The sequence below is a fragment of the Pseudophryne corroboree genome, chromosome 3 (assembly GCF_028390025.1).
Source record: "Pseudophryne corroboree isolate aPseCor3 chromosome 3, aPseCor3.hap2, whole genome shotgun sequence".
Taxonomy (NCBI): domain Eukaryota; kingdom Metazoa; phylum Chordata; class Amphibia; order Anura; family Myobatrachidae; genus Pseudophryne; species Pseudophryne corroboree.
Genome location: NC_086446.1, coordinates 806263791 through 806286677, shown reverse-complemented (window position 1 = coordinate 806286677; position 22887 = coordinate 806263791). Strand labels below are relative to the sequence as shown.

The 22887-nt window shown below is 46.0% G+C and overlaps 1 pseudogene; it reads right to left on the bottom strand.

Moving 5' to 3' along the window:
• Window positions 1-18345: 18345 nt before the first annotated feature.
• Window positions 18346-18453, bottom strand: LOC134899891 (U5 spliceosomal RNA; annotated as a pseudogene).
• Window positions 18454-22887: the final 4434 nt, after the last annotated feature.

The window sequence follows — 22887 nt, the reverse complement described above, 5'->3', positions numbered from 1 at the left end:
ATATATATATATATATAAGTGATGAGCGGGTTCGGTTCCTCGAAATCCGAACTTCACCCATTTTACGCGGGTCACAGGCATACTCGTATACTCCAGTATTGCTCGGTTAACCCGAGCGCGCCCGAACGTCATCATCCCACTGTCGGATTCTCGCGAGATTCAGGTTCTATATAAGGAGCCGCGCGTCGCCGCCATTTTTCACTCGTGCATTGGAAATGATAGTGAGGACGTGGCTGGCGTCCTCTCACTTTGTTTCAGAACTTTCAGGGGGCTGCAAATATCTTTATTCTGGGGACCAGCAGTATTATAGGAGGAGTACAGTGCAGAGTTTTGCTGACCAGTGACCACCAGTATTATACGTTCTCTGCCTGAAAAACGCTCCATATCTGTGCTGCATTGTGTAGTATATATTAGGAGTACAGTGCATAATTTTGCTGACCACCAGTATATAATATATAGGAGTACGGTACAGAAGGCCACTGCTCTACCTACCTCTGTCGTCAAGTATACTATCCATCCATACCTGTGGTGCATTTCAGTTTTGCAGTTTGCTGACCACCAGTATATAATATATAGCAGTACGGTACAGTAGGCCACTGCTCTACCTACCTCTGTGTCGTCAAGTATACTATCCATCCATACCTGTGGTGCATTTCAGTTTTGCACAGTTTGCTGACCACCAGTATATACTATATAGCAGTACGGTACAGAAGGCCACTGCTCTACCTGCCTCTGTGTCGTCAAGTATACTATCCATCCATCCATAACTGTGGTGCATTTCAGTTGTGCGCAGTATATATAGTAGTAGGCCATTGCTATTGATATATTACTGGCATATAATTCCACACATTAAAAAATGAAGAACAAAAATGTGGAGGGTAAAAATAGGATTTTGGTACTTACCAGGTAAATCCTTTTCTTTGAATCCATAGGGGGCACTGGAGTACTCTTGGGATATGGACGGCCTCCACAGGAAGTAGGCACTGAATAAATTAATTTTGAAACTACACCTCCCCTCCATATCCCTGAGTATCTCAGTGTTTTTTACTGAGCCGAACAGGAGCGATAGAGAGGTTGACAGTGTAGAATTACATATAACATAACGGACAACAATAAAGTTGACACCATAACCGATTAGAACTTGTTAATCTGAACCAGTCGGTGAAAATGTGTTACCATAAGATCTACTGAACCTACCCCAAACCAGGTAAACTGCTCTGGGTGGGCGTCCAGTGCCCCCTATGGATTCAAAGAAAAGGATTTACCTGGTAAGTACCAAAATCCTATTTTCTTTTTCATCCACTAGGGGTCACTGGAGTACTCTTGGGACGTACCAAAGTTTCCCCCGTGGGCGGGAGAGCTGTTTGGCACCTGTAACACTAGGCGGCCAAAGCTAGATGCTGATGCTGCCAACGCATCAAACTTGTAGAGGCGCATAAACGTGTGCCCCGAAGACCATGTAGCCGCCCGGCAAAGCTGTGTCGTAGAAGCTCCACGACTCGCTGCCCATGATGTTCCCACAGCCCGTGTGGAATGAGCTGTTACTGATGTAGGCGGCTGTAACCTAGCATGAAGGTAAGCCTGACGTATGGTCAGTTTAATCCAACTGGATAAGGTCTGCCTAGAAGCTGGCCAACTCATCTTGGCAGCATCATAGAGAGCAAACAACGTATCTGTCTTACGAACGGTCGACGTTCGGGATACATAAATGCGTAATGCGCGTACCACATCCAACCTACCAGAGTTTCCTGTAACACAGGAACTACCATTGGTTGATTGATGTGAAAAGATGACACTACCTTTGGTAGAAAAGCGGAATTCGTCCGGAGTGCCGCTCTGTCATCATGAAACACTAAACACGGTGGCTTGCACGACAAAGCACCCAAATCTGAAACACACCTTGCTGACACTAAGGCTAAAAGAAAAATTGTTTTCCCAATTGAGAAATTTAATATCCACTTGTTGTAAGGGTTCATAATATAAAGACTGTAAGAAATCTAAAAACCAGATTCAAGTCTTATGGCGCAGTAGGTGGAGTGAATGGAGGCTGAACTCTGAGGACACCCTGCATAAAGGTGTGAACCGACGGCAATAGGGCCCATCTACTATGAAAATAAATGGACAACGCCGATATCTGCACTTTAAGTGTGAATAAACTCAGACCTCTATCTAACCCCATCTGTAGAAATAACAAAAGACGGGATAACTTAAAAGATGATGTCGGAAACTTCTGCGCTTCACACCAACCTACACAGGCACGCCAAATTCTGTAATAATGAGCTGCCGTAACCGACTTCCTAGCTCGTAACATGGTTGGTATAACCGATTCTGGAATGCCCTCTCTTCTTACGAGGGCTGTCTCAACAGCCACCCCGTCAAACGCGGCCGCGCTAAATCGGGGTAAAGGAACGGACCCTGCTGTAACAGGTCAGAACGTAGTGGGAGCGGCCAAAGACCGACTGCGAGTAGACCGCGGAGATCCGGGAACCAAGCTCTCCGAGGCCAAAGAAGCGCCACTAGTATAACTGTGACGGACTCTCCTTTGATCCGTTTTAGCCACAGAGGGAGCAGTGGAAACGGTGGAAACAGATACACGAGACTGTATGGCCACGTGATTGTGAGAGCATCCACCGCCACTGCCTTTGGATCTCTCGTTCTGGACACGACCTGGGGCGTTTGATAATTGTGGCGAGATGCCATCAGGTCCATCTGCGGGTAACTCCATTTCTGGACCAGCATGTGAAATACTTCTGGATTTAATGCCCATTCTCCTGGATGAAAATTCAGACGGCTGAGATAATCCGCCTCCCAGTTGTCCACTCCCGGAATGACTACGGCCGACAATATCATTTGGTGATACTCGGCCCAATAGAGGATTGAAGCTACTTCCCGCATTGCCATGTGGCTTTTCGTTCCTTCTTGTTTGTTGATGTATGCGACCGCCGTCGCATTGTCTGACTGCACCTGAACAGCCTGAGCCTGCAGCCTGTGCACTGCTTGTCGTAGCGCATTGTAAATTGCCCGGAGTTCCAGAACATTTATAGACAGCAATCTTTCGTGAACCGCCCAGAGACCCTGGAGCTGATAATTTTGAACTACAGCTCCCTAATCTCTGAGACTCGCGTCTGCCGTGAGAATTATCCAATTCCAGGCACCGAACCGTTTCCCTGCGGTTAGATTCTGTACTTTGAGCCACCAGAGTAGAGACACTCCGGCCCTTGGAGACAACCTCACCCTGCGGTAAATCTGCAGATGCGAGCCCGACCACTGTGCGAGCACATCCAATTGAAAAGGACGTGAGTGAAGTCCTCCGAACTGAAGCGCTTCGAAAGCCACCACTATTGTGTCTAATAGGCGAATGCACAAATGAACCGAGACTGTGCATGACTTGAGCACTAACTGTACCAGATGACGAATGACCTGTACTTTCTGTTCGGGTAGGTAAATTCTTTGATTTACCGTATCGAGAATCATGCCTAGGAATTGAAGTCGTTGAGACGGAATCATTCAGGAATTCGCGTAGACAATGGTAGGAAATCAGATTTCCCCCCCCACTTGGTCTGCGATCTATCTCGTTTGGAATCCGACTCCGCCTGTTAGGAACGTAGCCAAAGTGAACGTTATGCGCCACTAGCGAAGCTGAAAACGCAAGAACCAACTGCCAACGTCCAAAGAAGCTGTAGGTAGCAAGAAGTGTAAGGTGGTCTTTATTTAGGGCAACCCTGAACTGGAGTGCCCTGCCACTACAGCCTTGTTACCTCAAACCCTTACCAAAGCAGGGCGAAGCAACAGCCCTACTGCTGTGTAGGGTACACTCCGATAGGTAGTAAAACACCCAATAATTGTAATTGTCTCTCATTGGAAATCGTTCAGCCTTCGCTGAGAACCTGACGTACTGGCCCGGTGCTATGAGGGCTGGCGGCAAATCGACCGCAACAATCTAACTGAAACAGTAAAAAAAAATTATTATTATTTTTTTTTTTTCCTCAGGCAGTACATGCCCCCGTATTCCCCCAAAAGAGGACCGGTAAGGGTCTGCCTGTGCAGTTTTTACGCAGAGCACTAACCACTATACGATCACGACAACTTAAACGAGCCAGGTAGGAGACGAACCTACAATCTTGTTATCTATAGTCAGATGCGTTATACATTGCGCCACTGGCCCAGATTCGTATTTGTCCGACACACTGTGTGACCGACTTTGCAGCAAAGCTGCTTGTTTGACTATGCATTAGACTTAGTGATCATGTACTCCAACCAGTAAGTACACCACGGAAGTAACGTGTGTATTAACCTGCATTACCGTGCATGTGGTTACCAGCAATAGTGAATCTTCCTGTAGAGTCATGCTGTACAAAAAACAATAAATTAAACTCCTAACAACACCCCGCTCCTCCAGATGCTAAGTGTTGTAGAGCAGCAACCTCCGGGAAAGAACCAGGAAGTAACGTTAAAAGAAAATGGTGTCCTACCATGTTTTTTTTTTTTTTTTAACACCTGTTAAACCAGGATCTGAACCAGTGTCCATGCAATCACAATGTTCACTGTGGCCGGAAAGCCTAACCACTTAGCTACAGAGCCACCTGTAAAAACAATAAGCAAAGCTGCTGCAGATGAGGCCTGAACTCACCATGTTTGCCGTGCTCAACAGATACTGTTGAATAAGCACTGTGTGCTGACCAATTAGTCTTGCTTACTGCAAAATAGATTTTTAATGTCAACATATTATATAAATATATATATATATATATATATATATATATATATATATGTATATATATCTATCTACACATACATACAACAATGTATATTCACACATACTCAGACCTTAATAAATATATATATATATTCCATATATGCATACATACACATATATATTATATACCCATATACAAATATCCAGATATATCCTGATACAGAGGTATAATACATTTTTTTAGACGTCTGAAACTAAATGTGACCTCACACAGGCTTAAAACCGGAGATGACTGCTGCTTAACCACAGCTTAGTTAATGGGCCCTATCTAGTGGCCGGCGCCGGGAGCGCGCTCTTGGGAGCAGCCTCTGGAGAGCTATCCTGACTGTTAAACCTATGGTAGGTTTATATTGATAGTGTAAGCCCCAACTGAGCTATTTTTAACAGTTTGAACTAGCATGTATTAGTATGCAATCTAGTTGGATCACCAGTTCTATGCAACATTGCTTAGCTTCCAAGCTCAGATGAGATTGGGCGTATCCAGTGTGGTGTGGCCAAGTGAATTAAGCCAAAGCTGCTGCAGGCTTTGCAGTGCTCCACAGATACTGTTTTATAAGCACCATGTGCTGACCAATTGATATAACATATCTTACTTTACAACAGTGAACAAAGCCAGTATTTGGCTGCCACAGCCATGATTCAGATATGCAGTCTTTAGGATCATTATAAACAGTTTATGAAATAAATAATTAGTAAGTGTATACCCATGTTTTAGACATGGCAGGGAAACTGCTTATTAGTAATTGCTGGTGTCTTACTAATGCAGACAGACAATACAAAAAAAAAAAACAAAGACAGACAACTTGCACGACTCAGTAAATAGCACTAAGGTGTCTCTATAAATATATATCTGGCCAAGTGCAGTGCACGCCAGCAATATGCCTGATCCCAAATTCCCCTTAACACCCCTGCGCCTTCAATGGAGGAGAGATGTAACACAGGAAATTCTGGAAATACAACAGGAAAACAACAGGAAGCATGGTTAATATGTCCCCATGCTCACAGTATAACACAAAGTGCCGACTTATAATTATGTAGGCAGATTTAATAAACATCTTTTGTTGCACTCAAACCTGCCCATGTAACTTGTATCCTGTTTTAACAAAGACTTCATAGCCTATTGTAATACATATGCAGCGCTGCTGTATTCCCTTTATCAATAAGAGTTGAATCATGATCTTTTATCCAGTGACCCTGACATTTCTGTGTGCAGGGAACATCACTGTGGCAGCAAAGTTACTCATGGAGCGGCCTATGCATAAAACCATGTGGCTGACGCAGCTCAGAGCGGCGGGGGACCACACACACACACAGTATCCCACACAGTGGGGCGGCAGCGTGAGTTCAACATACCTGGACCCTGTGGTGAGGGCTATGACGGGGCTTCTCTGTAAGTTCCGTCCAGCCTTTACTGCAGGTTTTAGTCCTGCACGTGGTAGTGAGGGAGCTCTTTTTAGAGAGGTCCGACACCCACAGCTGCTAAAGCAGCCTTCACTATCCCGGACCCACGCCTATTGGAAGGGGGGAAGGGATGTGGTAAATCGTTGAAAAAAGAAAAAACTTAGAAAAAATTCAAATGAAATGTGGACCTCTGTGGCAGCAAAGCCACAAGCCTACTAACTGTGTCGAGCACAGAAAAATCACTGAGGTACTCAGGGATATGGAGGGGAGGTGTAGTTTCAAAATTAATTTATTCAGTGCTTACTTCCTGTGGAGGCCGTCCATATCCCAAGAGTACTCCAGTGACCCCTAGTGGATGAAAAAGAAATAGGGAAAGATCAAGATCCACTTCCACCTCGTGCTGAAGCTGCTGCCACTAGTCATGGCCGAGACGATGAAATGCCATCAACGTCGTCTGCCAAGGCCGATGCCCAATGTCATAGTAGAGAGCATGTAAAATACCAAAAAATAAAGCTCAGTAAAATGACCCAAAAATCTAAATCAAAATCGTCTGAGGAGAAGCGTAAACTTGCCAATGTGCCATTTACAACATGGAGTGGCAAGGAACGGCTGAGGCCCTGGCCTATGTTCATGGCTAGTGGTTCAGCTTCACATGAGGATGGAAGCACTCATCCTCTCGCTAGAAAACTTAAGAGTTAAGATGGCAAAAGCACAGCAAAGAACTGTGCGTTCTTCTAAATCACAAATCCCCAAGGAGAGTCCAATTGTGTCGGTTGCGATGCCTGACCTTCCCAACACTGGACGGGAAGAGGTTGCGCCTTCCACCATTTGCACGCCCCCTGCAAGTGCTGGAAGGAGCACCCGCAGTCCAGTTCCCGGTAGTCAAATTGAAGATGTCAGTGTTGAAGTACAACAGGATGAGGATATGGGTGTTGCTGGCGCTGGGGAGGAAATTGACAAGGAGGATTCTGATGGTGAGGTGGTTTGTTTAAGTCAGGCACCTCTTTTTTTCTTTGCATCATGTGCTGTTTGGGGACTATTTTTTAAATCTGCCATCCTGTCTGACACTGCAGTGCCACTCCTAGATGGGCCAGGTGTTTGTGTCGGCCACTTGGGTCGCTTAGCTTAGTCATCCAGCGACCTCGGTGCAAATTTTAGGACTAAAAATAATATTGTGAGGTGTGAGGTGTTCAGAATAGACTGGAAATGTGTAAATTATGGTTATTGAGGTTAATAATACTATGGGATCAAAATGACCCCCAAATTCTATGATTTAAGCTGTTTTTGAGGGTTTTTTGTAAAAAAAACACCCAAATCCGACAAAAATTTTTCAGGGAGCTTTTGCCAAAACGCGTCCGAATCCAAAACACGGCCGCGGAACCTAATCCAAAACCCGAAAAATTTCCGGTGCACATAGATAGATATATATATATATATATATATATCTATCTATCATACATATAAGCGGATTGTCCGGAGCCTTCGGGTCCCCAGTGACTTTAATGTGTTCTGAATGTGTATGACCATGTACTGAATGCCCCAGTTGTGGATCTACCAGGAAACATTATAGTCGACAGAAAACCTAGTATTCGTCGACAGCAGGGAGTAGTAAACCAGGCAAAATAACATTCTTGCGACCCCGAGGGGTCCGAGGGAATTATACATATATAATTTTAAAATCACTCCCCCACAAATATTACCATGTCTGTGCTCGAGCTACAGGCTCATGGAACCGAACCATACATATACACAAATATATATACAGGTATACGTTAGTTACAGCATGTCAATTTACACCCGGTAATAACAGTTGGTGCCGACAGGGTCACCGACCTACTACTGTGTCTCCCATACCGTGTTTACTATTAACAAGCACCAAACAGGCGTCAGCGATGCAGACAGTGAACCCCAGAGGCGTTTGTGACAGAACAGTCACACATGTCGACACAAGTGAATTATAGAGGGTATATCTGACAGGGAGCACACAGAGAATATACACAACAATGATTTCATGCCCATTTCCAAATCAAATAGTGTTATACATTCCTCCACATAACACTAACAGTATGTGCCCCCTCTTGTTTGTGCTGTACACATGCTTTGGCGGGGACATTGAGAAAAAATGGCGCTGCATCTGGTTGTGAGGGCTAAGCCCCGCCCCTTGTCGGCGCGTGGTAGCCCGCTAATAATAATAAGAATTTACTCTCCGGTAATTCTATTTCTCGTAGTCCGTAGTGGATGCTGGGAACTCCGTAAGGACCATGGGGAATAGCGGCTCCGCAGGAGACTGGGCACAACTAAGAAAGATTTAGGACTACCTGGTGTGCACTGGCTCCTCCCTCTATGCCCCTCCCCCAGACCTCAGTTAGGAAACTGTGCCCGGAAGAGCTGACACAATAAGGAAAGGATTTTGAATCCCGGGTAAGACTCATACCAGCCACACCAATCACACCGTACAACTCGTGATACTATACCCAGTTAACAGTATGAATAACAACTGAGCCTCACGAAAAGATGGCTCATAACAATAACCCTTTAGTTAGGCAATAACTATATACAAGTATTGCAGACAATCCGCACTTGGGATGGGCGCCCAGCATCCACTACGGACTACGAGAAATAGAATTACCGGTGAGTAAATTCTTACTTTCTCTGACGTCCTAGTGGATGCTGGGAACTCCGTAAGGACCATGGGGATTATACCAAAGCTCCCAAACGGGCGGGAGAGTGCGGATGACTCTGCAGCACCGAATGAGCAAACTCAAGGTCCTCCTTAGCCAGGGTATCAAACTTGTAGAATTTAGCAAACGTGTTTGAACCTGACCAAGTAGCCGCTCGGCAAAGTTGTAAAGCCGAGACCCCTCGGGCAGCCGCCCAAGAAGAGCCCACTTTCCTCGTGGAATGGGCTTTTACAGATTTAGGATGCGGCAGTCCAGCCGCAGAATGCGCAAGTTGAATCGTACTACAGATCCAGCGAGCAATAGACTGCTTTGAAGCAGGAGCACCCAGCTTGTTGGGCGCATACAGGATAAATAGCGAGTCAGTTTTCCTGACTCCAGCCATCCTGGAAAGATAGATTTTCAGGGCCCTGACTACGTCCAGCAACTTGGAATCCTCCAAGTCCTTAGTAGCCACAGGCACCACAATAGGTTGGTTCAAATGAAAAGCTGATACCACCTTAGGAAGAAATTGGGGACGAGTCCTCAATTCCGCCCTATCCATATGGAAAATCAGATAAGGGCTTTTACATGACAAAGCCGCCAATTCTGACACACGCCTGGCCGAAGCCAAGGCCAACAGCATGACCACTTTCCACTTGAGATATTTTAGTTCCACGGTTTTAAGTGGCTCAAACCAATGTGACTTAAGGAAATCCAACACCACGTTGAGATCCCAAGGTGCCACTGGAGGCACAAAAGGGGGCTGAATATGCAGCACTCCTTTAACAAACGTCTGAACTTCAGGCAGTGAAGCCAGTTCTTTTTGGAAGAAAATCGACAGAGCCGAAATCTGGACCTTAATGGAACCTAATTTGAGGCCCATAGTCACCCCTGACTGTAGGAAGTGCAGAAATCGACCCAGCTGAAATTCCTCCGTTGAGGCCCTTCTGGCCTCACACCCCGCAACATATTTTCGCCATACGCGGTGATAATGGTTTGCGGTCACCTCCTTCCTAGCTTTAATCAGCGTAGGGATGACTTCCTCCGGAATGCCCTTTTCTTTTAGGATCCAGTGTTCAACCGCCATGCCGTCAAACGCAGCCACAGTAAGTCTTGGAACAGACAGGGCCCCTGCTGCAGCAGGTCCTGTCTGAGCGGCAGAGGCCATGGGTCCTCTGAGATCATTTCTTGAAGTTCTGGGTACCAAGCTCTTCTTGGCCAATCCGGAACCACAAGTATAGTTCTTACTCCTCTTCTTCTTATTATTATTCTCAGTACCTTGGGTATGAGAGGCAGAGGAGGGAACACATAAACCGACTGGTACACCCACGGTGTCACTAGAGCGTCCACAGCTATCGCCTGAGGGTCCCTTGACCTGGCGCAATATCTTTTTAGCTTTTTGTTGAGGCGGGACGCCATCATGTCCACCTGTGGCCTTTCCCACCGGTGCACAACCATTTGGAAGACTTCTGGATGAAGTCCCCACTCTCCCGGGTGGAGGTCGTGTCTGCTGAGAAAGTCTGCTTCCCAGTTGTCCACTCCGGGAATGAACACTGCTGACCGTGCTAACACATGATTTTCCGCCCATCGGAGAATCCTTGTGGCTTCTGCCATTGCCATCCTGCTTCTTGTGCCGCTCTGTCGGTTTACATGGGCGACCGCCGTGATGTTGTCTGACTGGATCAGCACCGGCTGGTGTTGAAGCAGGGGTCTTGCCTGACTTAGGGCATTGTAAATGGCCCTTAGTTCCAGAATATTTATGTGTAGGGAAGTCTCCTGACTCGACCTTTGTCCCTGGAAGTTTCTTCCCTGTGTGACTGCCCCCCAACCTCGAAGGCTGGCATCCGTGGTCACCAGGATCCAGTCCTGTATGCCGAATCTGCGGCCCTCTAGAAGATGAGCACTCTGCAGCCACCACAGCAGCGACACCCTGGCCCTTGGAGACAGGGTTATCAGCCGATGCATCTGAAGATGCGATCCGGACCACTTGTCCAACAGATCCCACTGAAAGATCCTTGCATGGAACCTTCCGAATGGAATTGCTTCGTAAGAAGCCACCATCTTTCCCAGGACTCGCGTGCAGTGTTTTGGTTTTAGGAGGTCTCTGACTAGAGATGACAACTCCTTGGCCTTCTCCTCCTGGAGAAACACCTTTTTCTGTTCTGTGTCCAGAACCATCCCCAGGAACAGCAGACGCGTTGTAGGAACCAGCTGCGACTTTGGAATATTCAGGATCCAGCCGTGCTGTTGTAGCACTTCCCGAGCTAGTGCTACTCCGATCAACAACTGTTCCCTGGACCTCGCCTTTATAAGGAGATCGTCCAAGTACGGGATAATTATAACTCCCTTTTTTCGAAGGAGTATCATCATTTCGGCCATTACCTTGGTAAATACCCTCGGTGCCGTGGACAGACCAAACGGCAACGTCTGGAATTGGTAATGACAGTCCTGTACCACAAATCTGAGGTACTCCTGGTGATGAGGGTAAATGGGGACATGCTGGTAAGCATCCTTGATGTCCAGTGATACCATGTAATCCCCTTCGTCCAGGCTTGCAATCACCGCCCTGAGCGATTCCATCTTGAACCTTCTCATATAAGTGTTCAAGGATTTTAAATTTAAAATGGGTCTCACCGAACCGTCCGGTTTCGGTACCACAAACATTGTGGAATAGTAACCCCGTCCTTGTTGAAGGAGGGGTACCTTGATTATCACCTGCTGAGAATACAGCTTGTGAATCGCCTCCAGCACTGCCTCCCTGTCCGGGGGAGCTATCGGTAAGGCAGATTTGAGGAAACGGCGAGGGGGAGACGTCTCGAATTCCAGCTTGTACCCCTGAGATACTACTTGTAGAATCCAGGGATCCACCCGTGAGCGAGCCCACTGGTCGCTGAAGTTCTTGAGACGGGCCCCCACCGTACCTGGCTCCGCCTGCGGATCCCCAGCGTCATGCTGTGGACTTAGAGGAAGCGGGGGAGGACTTTTGTTCCTGGGAACTGGCTTTATGTTGCAGCTTTTTCCCTCTGCCTCTGGGCAGAAAGGACGCGCCTTTAACCCGCTTGCCCTTATTGGGCCGAAAGGACTGTACCTGATAATACGGTGCTTTCTTTGGCTGTGAGGGAACATGGGGTAAAAATGCTGACTTCCCAGCTGTCGCTGTGGAAACGAGGTCCGAGAGACCATCCCCAAACAACTCCTCACCCTTATAAGGCAAAACTTCCATGTGCCTTTTAGAATCTGCATCTCCTGTCCACTGCCGAGTCCACAATCCTCTCCTGTCAGAAATGGACATTGCGTTTATTTTAGATGCCAGCCGGCAAATATCCCGCTGTGCATCTCTCATGTATAAGACAGCGTCTTTAATATGCTCTACGGTTAGCAATATAGTGTCCCTGTCTAGGGTATCAATGTTTTCCGACAGGGAATCTGACCACGCAGCTGCAGCACTGCACATCCATGCTGAAGCAATAGCCGGTCTCAGTATAATTCCTGAGTGTGTATATACAGACTTCAGGATAGCCTCCTGCTTTCTATCCGCAGGCTCCTTTAGGGCGGCCGTGTCCGGAGACGGTAGTGCCACCTTTTTTGACAGACGTGTGAGCGCTTTATCCACCCTAGGGGATGTCTCCCAACGTGACCTGTCCTCTGGCGGGAAAGGGTACGCCATTAGTAACTTTTTAGAAATTACCAGTTTCTTATCAGGGGAAGCCCACGCTTCTTCACACACTTCATTTAATTCATCAGATGGGGGAAAAACCACTGGTAGCTTTTTCTCCCCAAACATAATACCCTTTTTTGTGGTACCTGGGGTAATATCAGAAATGTGCAACACATTTTTCATTGCCGTAATCATATAACGATTGGCTCTATTGGAATGTACACTAGTCTCATCGTCGTCGACACTGGAGTCAGTATCCGTGTCGACATCTGTGTCTGCCATCTGAGGTAGTGGGCGTTTTAGAGCCCCTGATGGCTTTTGAGACGCCTGGGCAGGCACAAGCAGAGAAACCGGCTGTCCCACATCTGTTATGTCGTCAAACCTTTTATGTAAGGAGTTGACACTGTCGCGTAATACCTTCCACATGTCCATCCATTCAGGTGTCGACCCCGCAGGGGGTGACATCACATTTATCGTCACCTGCTCCGCCTCCACATAAGCCTCATCAAACATGTCGACAAAGCCGTACCGACACACCGCATACACACAGGGAATGCTCTGACTGAGGACAGGACCCCACAAAGTCCTTTGGGGAGACAGAGAGTATGCCAGCACACACCAGAGCGCTATATAATGCAGGGATACACACTACACACAGTGATTTTCCCCCCTATAGCTGCTATAATACACAGTTTGCGTCTAAATTTAGTGCCCCCCCTCTCTTTTTTACCCTACTGAGCCTGGAAACTGCAGGGGAGAGCCTTGGGAGCATCCTTCCAGCGGAGCTGAGAGAGGAAATGGCGCCAGTGTGCTGAGGGAGATAGCCCCGCCCCCTTCACGGCGGACTTCTCCCGCATTTTTCAGGATATTTTTGGCAGGGGATTTTACACATATATAGTCTTACTGATTATATTATGTGTTTATTTGCCAAGCTAAGGTACTCTAATTGCTGCCCAGGGCGCCCCCCCACAGCGCCCTGCACCCATCAGTGACCGGAGTGTGTGGTGTGCATGGGGAGCAATGGCGCACAGCTGCAGTGCTGTGCGCTACCTTAATGAAGACTGGAGTCTTCAGCCGCCGATTTTCTGGACGTTCTTCTTGCTTCTGGCTCTGCAAGGGGGACGGCGGCGCGGCTACGGGACCGGACGACCGAGGCTGGGCCTGTGTTCGATCCCTCTGGAGCTAATGGTGTCCAGAAGCCTAAGAAGCCCAAGCTAGCTGCAAGCAGGTAGGTTCGCTTCTTCTCCCCTCAGTCCCTCGTAGCAGTGAGTCTGTTGCCAGCAGATCTCACTGAAAATAAAAAAACTAATTATACTTTATTTTCTAAGAGCTCAGGAGAGCCCCTAGTGTGCATCCAGCTCGGCCGGGTACAAAATTCTAACTGAGGTCTGGAGGAGGGGCATAGAGGGAGGAACCAGTGCACACCAGGTAGTCCTAAATCTTACTTAGTTGTGCCCAGTCTCCTGCGGAGCCGCTATTCCCCATGGTCCTTACGGAGTTCCCAGCATCCACTAGGACGTCAGAGAAATAGCCTTTGTATGCAGACAGGGGACCATATACAGTGTCTACACACTGTATATGTGTTCTGGGAGAGTCAAAATAACGTAAAACTTACTGCCCAGGGCGCCGCCCCCCCCCCCCCCTCCCCCTCCCATGCGCCCGATACCAGCCGTTGGTGTGTGGGAGCAATGGCGCGCTGCGGGACCGCTGCGATATGCTGGCGGGGGTAGCGGACACAGTGCCCGGGCACCGAACAACAACTTAAGCAAGCCTAAACGACCCTCAGTAACTTGCTGCCCAGGGCGCTCCCCCCCCCCCCCAGCGCCCTGCAAGTGCCGTTGGTGAAGTGTGTGGGAGCATGGAGCGCAGCGTGACCGCTGCGCTGTACCTCCGTTACTGAAGTCTTCTGCCGTCTGAAGTCTTCTGTTCTTCTCATACTCACCCGGCTTCTTACTTCTGGCTTCTGTGAGGGGGGAGACGGCGCGGCTCCGGGAACAAGCAGCTAGGCGCACCAAGTGATCGAACCCTCTGGAGCTAATGGTGTCCAGTAGCCTAAGAAGCAGAGCCCTTGAACAAAGAAGAAGTAGGTCTGACTTCTCTCCCCTCAGTCCCACGCTGCAGGGAGCCTGTAGCCAGCAGGTCTCCCTGAAAATAAAAAACCTAACAAAGTCTTTTAAACATAGAAACATAGAATTTGTCGGCAGATAAGAACCACTTGGCCCATCTAGTCTGCCCCTTTTTTTTTTTATATTATTTTTATTTCTAACCTTATTTGATCCTTATTTCTTTGTAAGGATATCCTTATGTCTATCCCATGCATGTTTAAATTGCTCTACTGTCTTAGCCTCTACCACCTCTGATGGGAGGCTATTCCACTTGTCCACTACCCTTTCTGTGAAATAATTTTTCCGCAAATTTCCCCTGAACCTCCCCCCCTCCAGTCTCAGTGCATGTCCTCGTGTCCTATTGCTTCTCTTCATTTGGAGAATGTTTCCCTCCTGGACTTTGTTAAAACCCTTGATATATTTGAAAGTTTCTATCATGTCCCCCCTTTCCCTTCTCTGCTCCAAACTATACATATTGAGATTTCTTAGTCTTTCTGGGTATGTTTTGTGATGTAGGCCATGCACCATTTTAGTTGCCCTCCTTTGTACAGTTTCTAATGTATTAATATCCTTTTGAAGATATGGCCTCCAGAACTGAATACAGTATTCTAGATGAGGCCGTACCAATGACCTATACAGTGGCATTATTACTTCTTTCTTTCTGCTGCTGATTACTCTCCCAATGCAGCCAAGCATCTGACTAGCCTTCCTCATTGCCTTGTTACATTGCATACCTGCCTTTAAGTCATCTGAAATAGTGACTTTTAGAGAAACTCTGTAGAGCTCCCCTAGTGTGTGTCCAGTCACTCCTGGGCACAAAGTCTAACTGAGGTCTGGAGGAGGGGCATAGAGGGAGGAGCCAGTTCACACCCAGTTTAAGTCTGTGTAGTGTGCCCAAGCTCCTGCGGATCCGTCTATACCCCATGGTCCTTACGGAGTCCCCAGCATCCTCTAGGACGTATGAGAAAACCACTTACCTTTAAAGATGGGGTGAGGGCTACGTGATGAGTTTCCTGTAGAAGCTTAGGCGCATTTGATAAAGTTTAGAAAAATTCTTAATATTAAGACCAAAGCTTCTGGGGACTGGGTTTAAAATGGGAATTGTATGTAAAAAAGCTTCTGCTATGGGAAAATGAAGCAAATATTCATCATGGGGTCTCCTGCTGTTGTGGGACCTGCTGCAGGATATGGGCAGGGAGAAGTGGGATACTAGACACAGAGGTCATGTTCACCACTACGGGAGCACACTGACCCAGAGGCCTTATGGACAGGACCATAGCTAGAGGCCGGGAAGCCTTCCTGTCCAGCAGCCTCTGCTGTACCACGTGCTCCAGCTCTCCTGGTGCAGACCCTGTACATGGCTTTATACTCTGGATTCTCGGTGTCCATTCCAGATACTAGAACGCCTGCCGATGAACTATACAGTAGGTGTCGGTAAGCGCACACTTTACACCAGGCGATGTAGTAGTGGAGGATCACTAAGGTGTTGAGAAGCAGATGAGTTAGTTTATGCAGGGTCAGAAAATAGGATTTTGGTACTTACCAGGTAAATCCTTTTCTTTGAATCCATAGGGGGCACTGGAGTACTCTTGGAATATGGACGGGCGTAGCCGAACAAAGGCACTGAATATTTAAATTTAGGACTCTCCCCCCCTCCATATCCCCAAGTACCTCAGTGTACTTTGCCAGTGTTTTTTACTGAGCGAACAGGATATAGAGAGATTGACAATGGAGAATCCCTATAACAGACAACCACAAAGTTGACCTGTAACCTTATTGTCAACTAAACAGTTGACACCTTAACCGATAGAACTTTATAATTTGAGCCAATCGGTGAAAATGTGTTACCATAAGCTCCTTTGAGCTTAACACCACCTTATTGTCAACTAAACAGTTGACACCTTAACCGATAGAACTTTATAATTTGAGCCAATCGGTGAAAATGTGTTACCATAAGCTTCTTTGAGCTTAATACCACACAAGTAAAATTTGTTCAGTAAGCTCCCTTGAGCTTAAAACAACCCAGGTAAAACTGCTCTGGGTGGGCGTCCAGTGCCCCCTATGGATTCAAAGAAAAGGATTTACCTGGTAAGTACCAAAATCCTATTTTCTTTATCATCCACTAGGGGTCACTGGAGTACTCTTGGGACGTACCAAAGCTTCCCTCGTGGGCGGGAGAGCTGTTTGATACTTGTAACAGTAGGCAGCCAAAGCTATATGCTGACGGCGCCACCATTCATAACGTGTAAAAGTGCACAAACGTGGTGCACTGAAGGCTATGTAGCCGCGTCGTAGACGCTCCACGACCCGCTGGGTCTGACATTCCCACAGAACCTGTGGGATGAACTATTACTGACGTAGGCGATTGTAACTTAGCCTTAAAGTAAGCCTGACTTGTAGTCATTATTATCCAACTGGATAATGTCTGCTGAGAAACTGGCTAACTCCAGTTTGCAGTATCATATAGAACAAACAACGTATTCATATCACGTACTGTAGTCGTTCGGTACATATATAAACGCGTAACGCGTGTACCACATTCAGAATTTTAGAATGTGGTGTCCACACAGGAACCACTATTGGTATATTGATGTGAAGAATACGAAAGCGGATTTCGTCCGAAGATCTGCTTTGTCATGAGAAAACTCAAATACGGTGGCTTGTAATACAAGGCAACCAAATCTGAAAACAAACCCCTTGTCGAAGCACTATTGCCGAAGCCAAGGCTAGAAGAAAAATGTTTTCCAAAGTGAGAAACTTAATCCCCATTTTTTGAAAGGGTTCCAAAATATGAAAACTTAATTCCCTTTTGTTGAAAAGGTTCCAAAATATGAAAACTGTCATAAATCTGAACCCAACCTCAAATCGCCTAGCGCTGTAGGTGGGATAAATAGAGTCTGAACTTTGGTGACACCTTGTAGAAAGATGTTTACAGACGCAAATAGAGCAAACGCTTTGAAAATAAGTTTACCACACAGATACCTGCACTCTTAGTGCAGATGACCGCAGTTTTCCATCCCATTCCGTTTAACAGAATACGGTTACTTGAAGGATGATGTTGGAAACTTCCGAGGTTTACAACCTATGTAAGCACACGAAATCTTTTTAATAATGAGCTGCCTTAAGCGGCTTACTATTTCGTAACATGGTTGGTATAACCGATACAGTAACGCTCTATTTTTTTTAAGAGGGCGGTCTGAACCCTCACCCTGTCAACCGCAGCTGCGGTACATAGATAATAGGTACATAGGTAACTATGGGTAAAAGAACGTTTCCTGATGTAACAGGTTGGACGTATTATGAGCGGGCCCAGATCGTGTGCAAGTATTCCTTGAAAATTCGAGAAGCAACTTCTCTGAAACCCATGAGATCCCACCAGTATGACTGTGACGAACTGTCTTCTGATCCGTTTTGGCAACGAAGAGAGAAGCGGAAAATGGTGTAGCTAGACACACGATGCTGAATGACCCCATGAATGTGATGTACACATACTGATATACTTGAGGGTAACCTCCTTGTGTGGACTCACATACGAAACACCTGTGGATTTAATGTCCAGTTTTCAAGATCCAAACCCTGACGGGTGAGATCGTGTGTCTAACAGATGTCCACTCACGGATTGATGTCTTGACATTTTCACATAATGGCGTTCTGAGCCATTGAAGATTTGAGTTACCTGCCGCATTGTCATGCGGCTTCTTGGTTCTCACTGGTTGTTGAGTATGCAACTGCCGTTGCTTTGTTTGACTGCTTAAGGGCAGCGTGAGCCAGGCCTGAAAAACAAAATTACATGAAACTCACGGTTGTTTCTCTCCACAGAAATCTTTAGTAAAAAGCGAAAGATTTATTCGTTCTGAAGAGAAACCAGAGTCTATCTCTGGTTCGACTGAAAGCGAATCATTTAATGCATTGTAAAATGCACAGAGTTCTAGGACATTTATCTATTGCATTGTAAAATGCACAGAGTTCTAGTACATTTATCGACAGCAATGTGTCGTGTTTTAGAACCTTTGCGTTGAATTTAAATACAAATCCTGACTCTCTGTGACTGTTGTCCAGATTATACGCATCCTTGCATTCCAGAGTTTACGCACCCTTGTCCCTTTGTGGGAAACGCGAGTGAAGGGTGGCGAACTAACTGAAAACACATCTTTATTCTTAATAAGTGAATACAGCAATATACCGCTAGTGTGCGTGTACTTTTGTTGTTGCTGGTGTAGTAGGTAAAAGTATTTGATTTACCGTATTTATAATCTTACTTCGGAATTGATATCGTTTAGACAGACTTAGATGTGATTGTTTTCGAACTTAATCTGCTACCGCAGTATATCTTAGTAGCGCAAGATAGAGGACTTTGTTGATACATAGTTCTTATGTGAGATGAGCTATCATTGCAACATCACTTTGGTAAATACCGGAAGCGATAAGCAACGGTAGAATGGAAATGGGTAATGGTTGTGGCGATTTGCAAACGCTATAACCTGTGATGAAGAAACCGGACTGGGTAAATACGCATTGTGAAGATCAAATGCAATTATACAATTTTGTGGCTCGAAAAAGCAAAAAACTCACTGCAGAAAAGCCATTTTCTAACTGTAGTAAATGACTTGCTGATTGATATTGCAACGGAGCTGTTTGATTTTGCTCAAACAGAGGGAAATAAGTAACTTTGACTCTGTTGGCGTACTATTGCCTGGTTTATAAACCAGCAAAGACTAAATGACAACCTGCCAAACCGTTCGACAGAAGCAGTTTTGTACTCCAAGCTGTAAATAGCTGAGACATATATGAGTTGAAGTCATGAAACCTCGCAAAGGTAACATGAAAAGACGCACTTCCACAATTGTAAAAGAGGTCATCAAACCACTGGCTTGTTGACTGTAAACGTCTTGTCGTTACAAGGCGTGACTGTTTCTTATACAGGAATAAAACGCCGTTACAAGTATACTGTATGCGCTAATGTCAGAATATCCTAAAAGGGATAAAATGCCGTTACAAGTATATTTAGGAGCAAACAAGCTCTGGCCTTTTAGCGCTTAACTAACGACAATGAAAATAACCGGCGTTAGCAGAAGCTTTACAGATATACTGTGCAGCTTATTTAACCGTGATCGACATGGTTTCATACATAGAATCTAGGGGTTTTTATAATGTTTGACAGAAACGCATATACCAATGGCGGATCGCGTCTGTATGGTTGTCCAAAACCCCGCACTATCTGAGTGCTGGACTAATGTACCCTTCTCACTCGTAGTTATCGGTGTGAGATTTGACATAGAATCGTGCATTAAATTATAAGACCAGTGAAATAAACCCTCTGGTACCCAAAGGAAAATTGTCCCTTTGGAAAGATTGTCTTTTGTTAGCGCTGGCGGAGTTATTCCGAGACTCCGATTACCGCTGTTTTAATTTGAATTGCCAATGTTAACATTTTTAGTCTGCACTAGAGCCTTATTCGCTATGTAGACAGACATCTTAATAGGCAACAGACACTTGCACGACTTAATAAATTTATTATATGGCATATATATCTATATATATATGTTATTGCTGAACAGCATATTTATTAGGAACTAAAGTGTTCCTTATGTGAAAAGCATTTCACATGGGCATGAAACCCGAACCAAATTCCTACTAACACCCCTGCGCCTTCTGGTGGCTTAAAGATGTAGGGCAGGAATGTTCTAGAATTATCCTAAACTAAAAATTCCCACTAACACCCCTGCGCCTCCTTGTGGAGTAGAGGTGTATTGCCGGAATGTTCTGGAATTATAACTGGAAAAACAGCAATGATTATAATGGCCGTCATGCCATGTTTTCACATAAAATCACAGTACAGGTTACCTGCTGCATTTTTAATATAGACTTAATAGCCTATTATACAGATTATACAGTGATAACACAGGTGTAGGATACAGTAAAATACATGTATTTAGTTAGCCTTCATTAATATGAACACTGCCTGCAGTGAATGTCTTATAGAAATTAACAGAAAACATGGTTAAACCTGCAATAGATTATGCCACTGATAGCCTATTGCCAACCAAAGCCTCATATATATATTATATATATAAACTGCTTAACATATAATCACAGTTTCATACTGATATTAGACACAGTCTGGCAGCAACAAGCTTCATTATATATTAGATATATAAAATGTGCTGAACATATAATCACAGTTCCCACTGATCTTATATCTACAGTTTTATACTGATAATATAGCTTCTGATTCTGTTTAAAACGCTGCGCTGCTTATTTTAAACCCATGCAGCCTTTGCTGCTGCTATGGGCATTACTCCCCCTCCCCCCCCCTGTCTCCCCATGGTACCTGCAGCGTACGGGGTTCGAGGTGCAGGGAGAGCAGGAGAGCGATAGCAGAAGAGCGCTGTATATAGCGCCGGGGAGCCGTCCGGACGAGCGGGCGGCGTAGTACACAGTCTTCTGTGTCCGGCCAGCAGCGTGCAGTGTGTCATTGAAAGAGCGGCCGGCGTCCGTGAGTGACGTGCGGCCGCTCTTTAGCATACAGGAAAGTCTCGGCAGTGTTAAAGTCTCGGCAGTCTCTGTGCGGCGTGTAGTGGTGCCGGGCATTAGCGCAGTGAGAGCGGCCGGCGTCTGAGTGACGTGCGGCCGCTCTGCGCGTATTCAGCACACGGAGTCTCTCCGGTCATCAGCACAGTGAGAGCGGCCGGCGTCTGAGTGACGTGCGGCCGCTCTGTGCATAGTTTAGCAGGACCCCTTCAGCGGTGCTTAGCGGCGGGTACAGTTAACACTTTCACACACAGCAGGGCGGCAGCGTGAGCTGACCGCCCTGACACCCCTACCTTGTGCCGTTTTCATCCTGGCTGTGATCTGTGTAAACTCCGTTACAGCCTCCAGCTTCTCATCTGTGACGGGGCTTCTGGTGTAAGCTCCTTGCAGATGTAGTTTCTTCCAGCTCTTTGTCTCATCCTGGCTGTGACGGAGCTTCTTCCTGTAAGCTCCGTTCAGTTTGCAGGAGACAGTGGCTGCCTGTGGCTGTGAGGGTGCTCTTTGTGAGGACCGACACGCCATGCGCTGCCTTGTAGCGCCTGTGGCTGTGAGGGTGCTCTTTGTGAGGACCGACACGCCATACGCTGCCTTGCAGCGGCACCATCCCGGACCCAAGTTTTTCCAGAAACTGGGACGGGAAGTGTAAAAATTAAAAATAAAAATCTTCTGAAAAGTGGCCATTGCCACAAGCCGATGTTCATCTGTGAGCACCGAAAAAACACTGGCAAAGTACACTGAGGTACTTGGGGATATGGAGGGGGGGAGAGTCCTAAATTTAAATATTCAGTGCCTTTGTTCGGCTACGCCCGTCCATATTCCAAGAGTACTCCAGTGACCCCTAGTGGATGATAAAGAAACCTACATAACAGGCAGGAGGTCCGTGGAGGAAAGGAGAGCGGTCACGAGCCGGCACCATCAGAAACTATGGTTATAATTCTGTATCGAGAACGTCACACAGACCCTCCCCACTGCGCAGCCTCTAATGGCAATTTTCTGCCCCTCTAACCACACTATCTGCTCTGGTTCCTTGTTACTGAATCAAAGTGAAAGAGCAGCAGGAGTAGGAGACATAGTAGTGATGGGAGACTTTAACTATCCAGAGATAAACTGGAAAATCAATTCATGTGATACTGCTAGGGGTAATACTGTATGTTTTTAAACATGCTAAATGATAATTACTTAGTTCAATTAATCGAGGAACCTACTAGGTACAATGCAATCTTAGACCTGGTATTAACGAACAATGGGGAATTGGTATCAAATATTGAAGTAGGAGAGCCCATAGGTAACAGCGACCACAATATGGTCACATTCAATATCAGTTTTCATAAGCAGTCCTATACTGGCTCAACTAGGACTCTAAACTTTAGCAAAGCCAACTGTGACATGATGAAGGAAGCGTTAAAGGACATTGAATGGGAAATTCTGTTTCAAGAAAAAAATACTACAGAGAAATAGGATGTATTAAAATCACTAATTAATAATACTCGTAAATTTATTCCCACAAGCAGCAAAAAAAAGGAATAAAAATCCCAAACCAATGTGGTTTAACAAAAATATAAAGGAATTAATGGACAAAAAAAGACGAGCATTTAAAAATACAAATCTGAGGGGGATGCGGAGTCATTCCAGCACTGTAAGGACTGTAACAAAATATGCAAAAAAGGAATAAGAGCGGCTAAAGTAGAAACTGAAAAACTAGTAGCACAGGAAAGCAAAGTGAATCCCAATTTTTTTTTTTTTAAGTACATCAACAGCAAGAGACTAAAGAAGGAG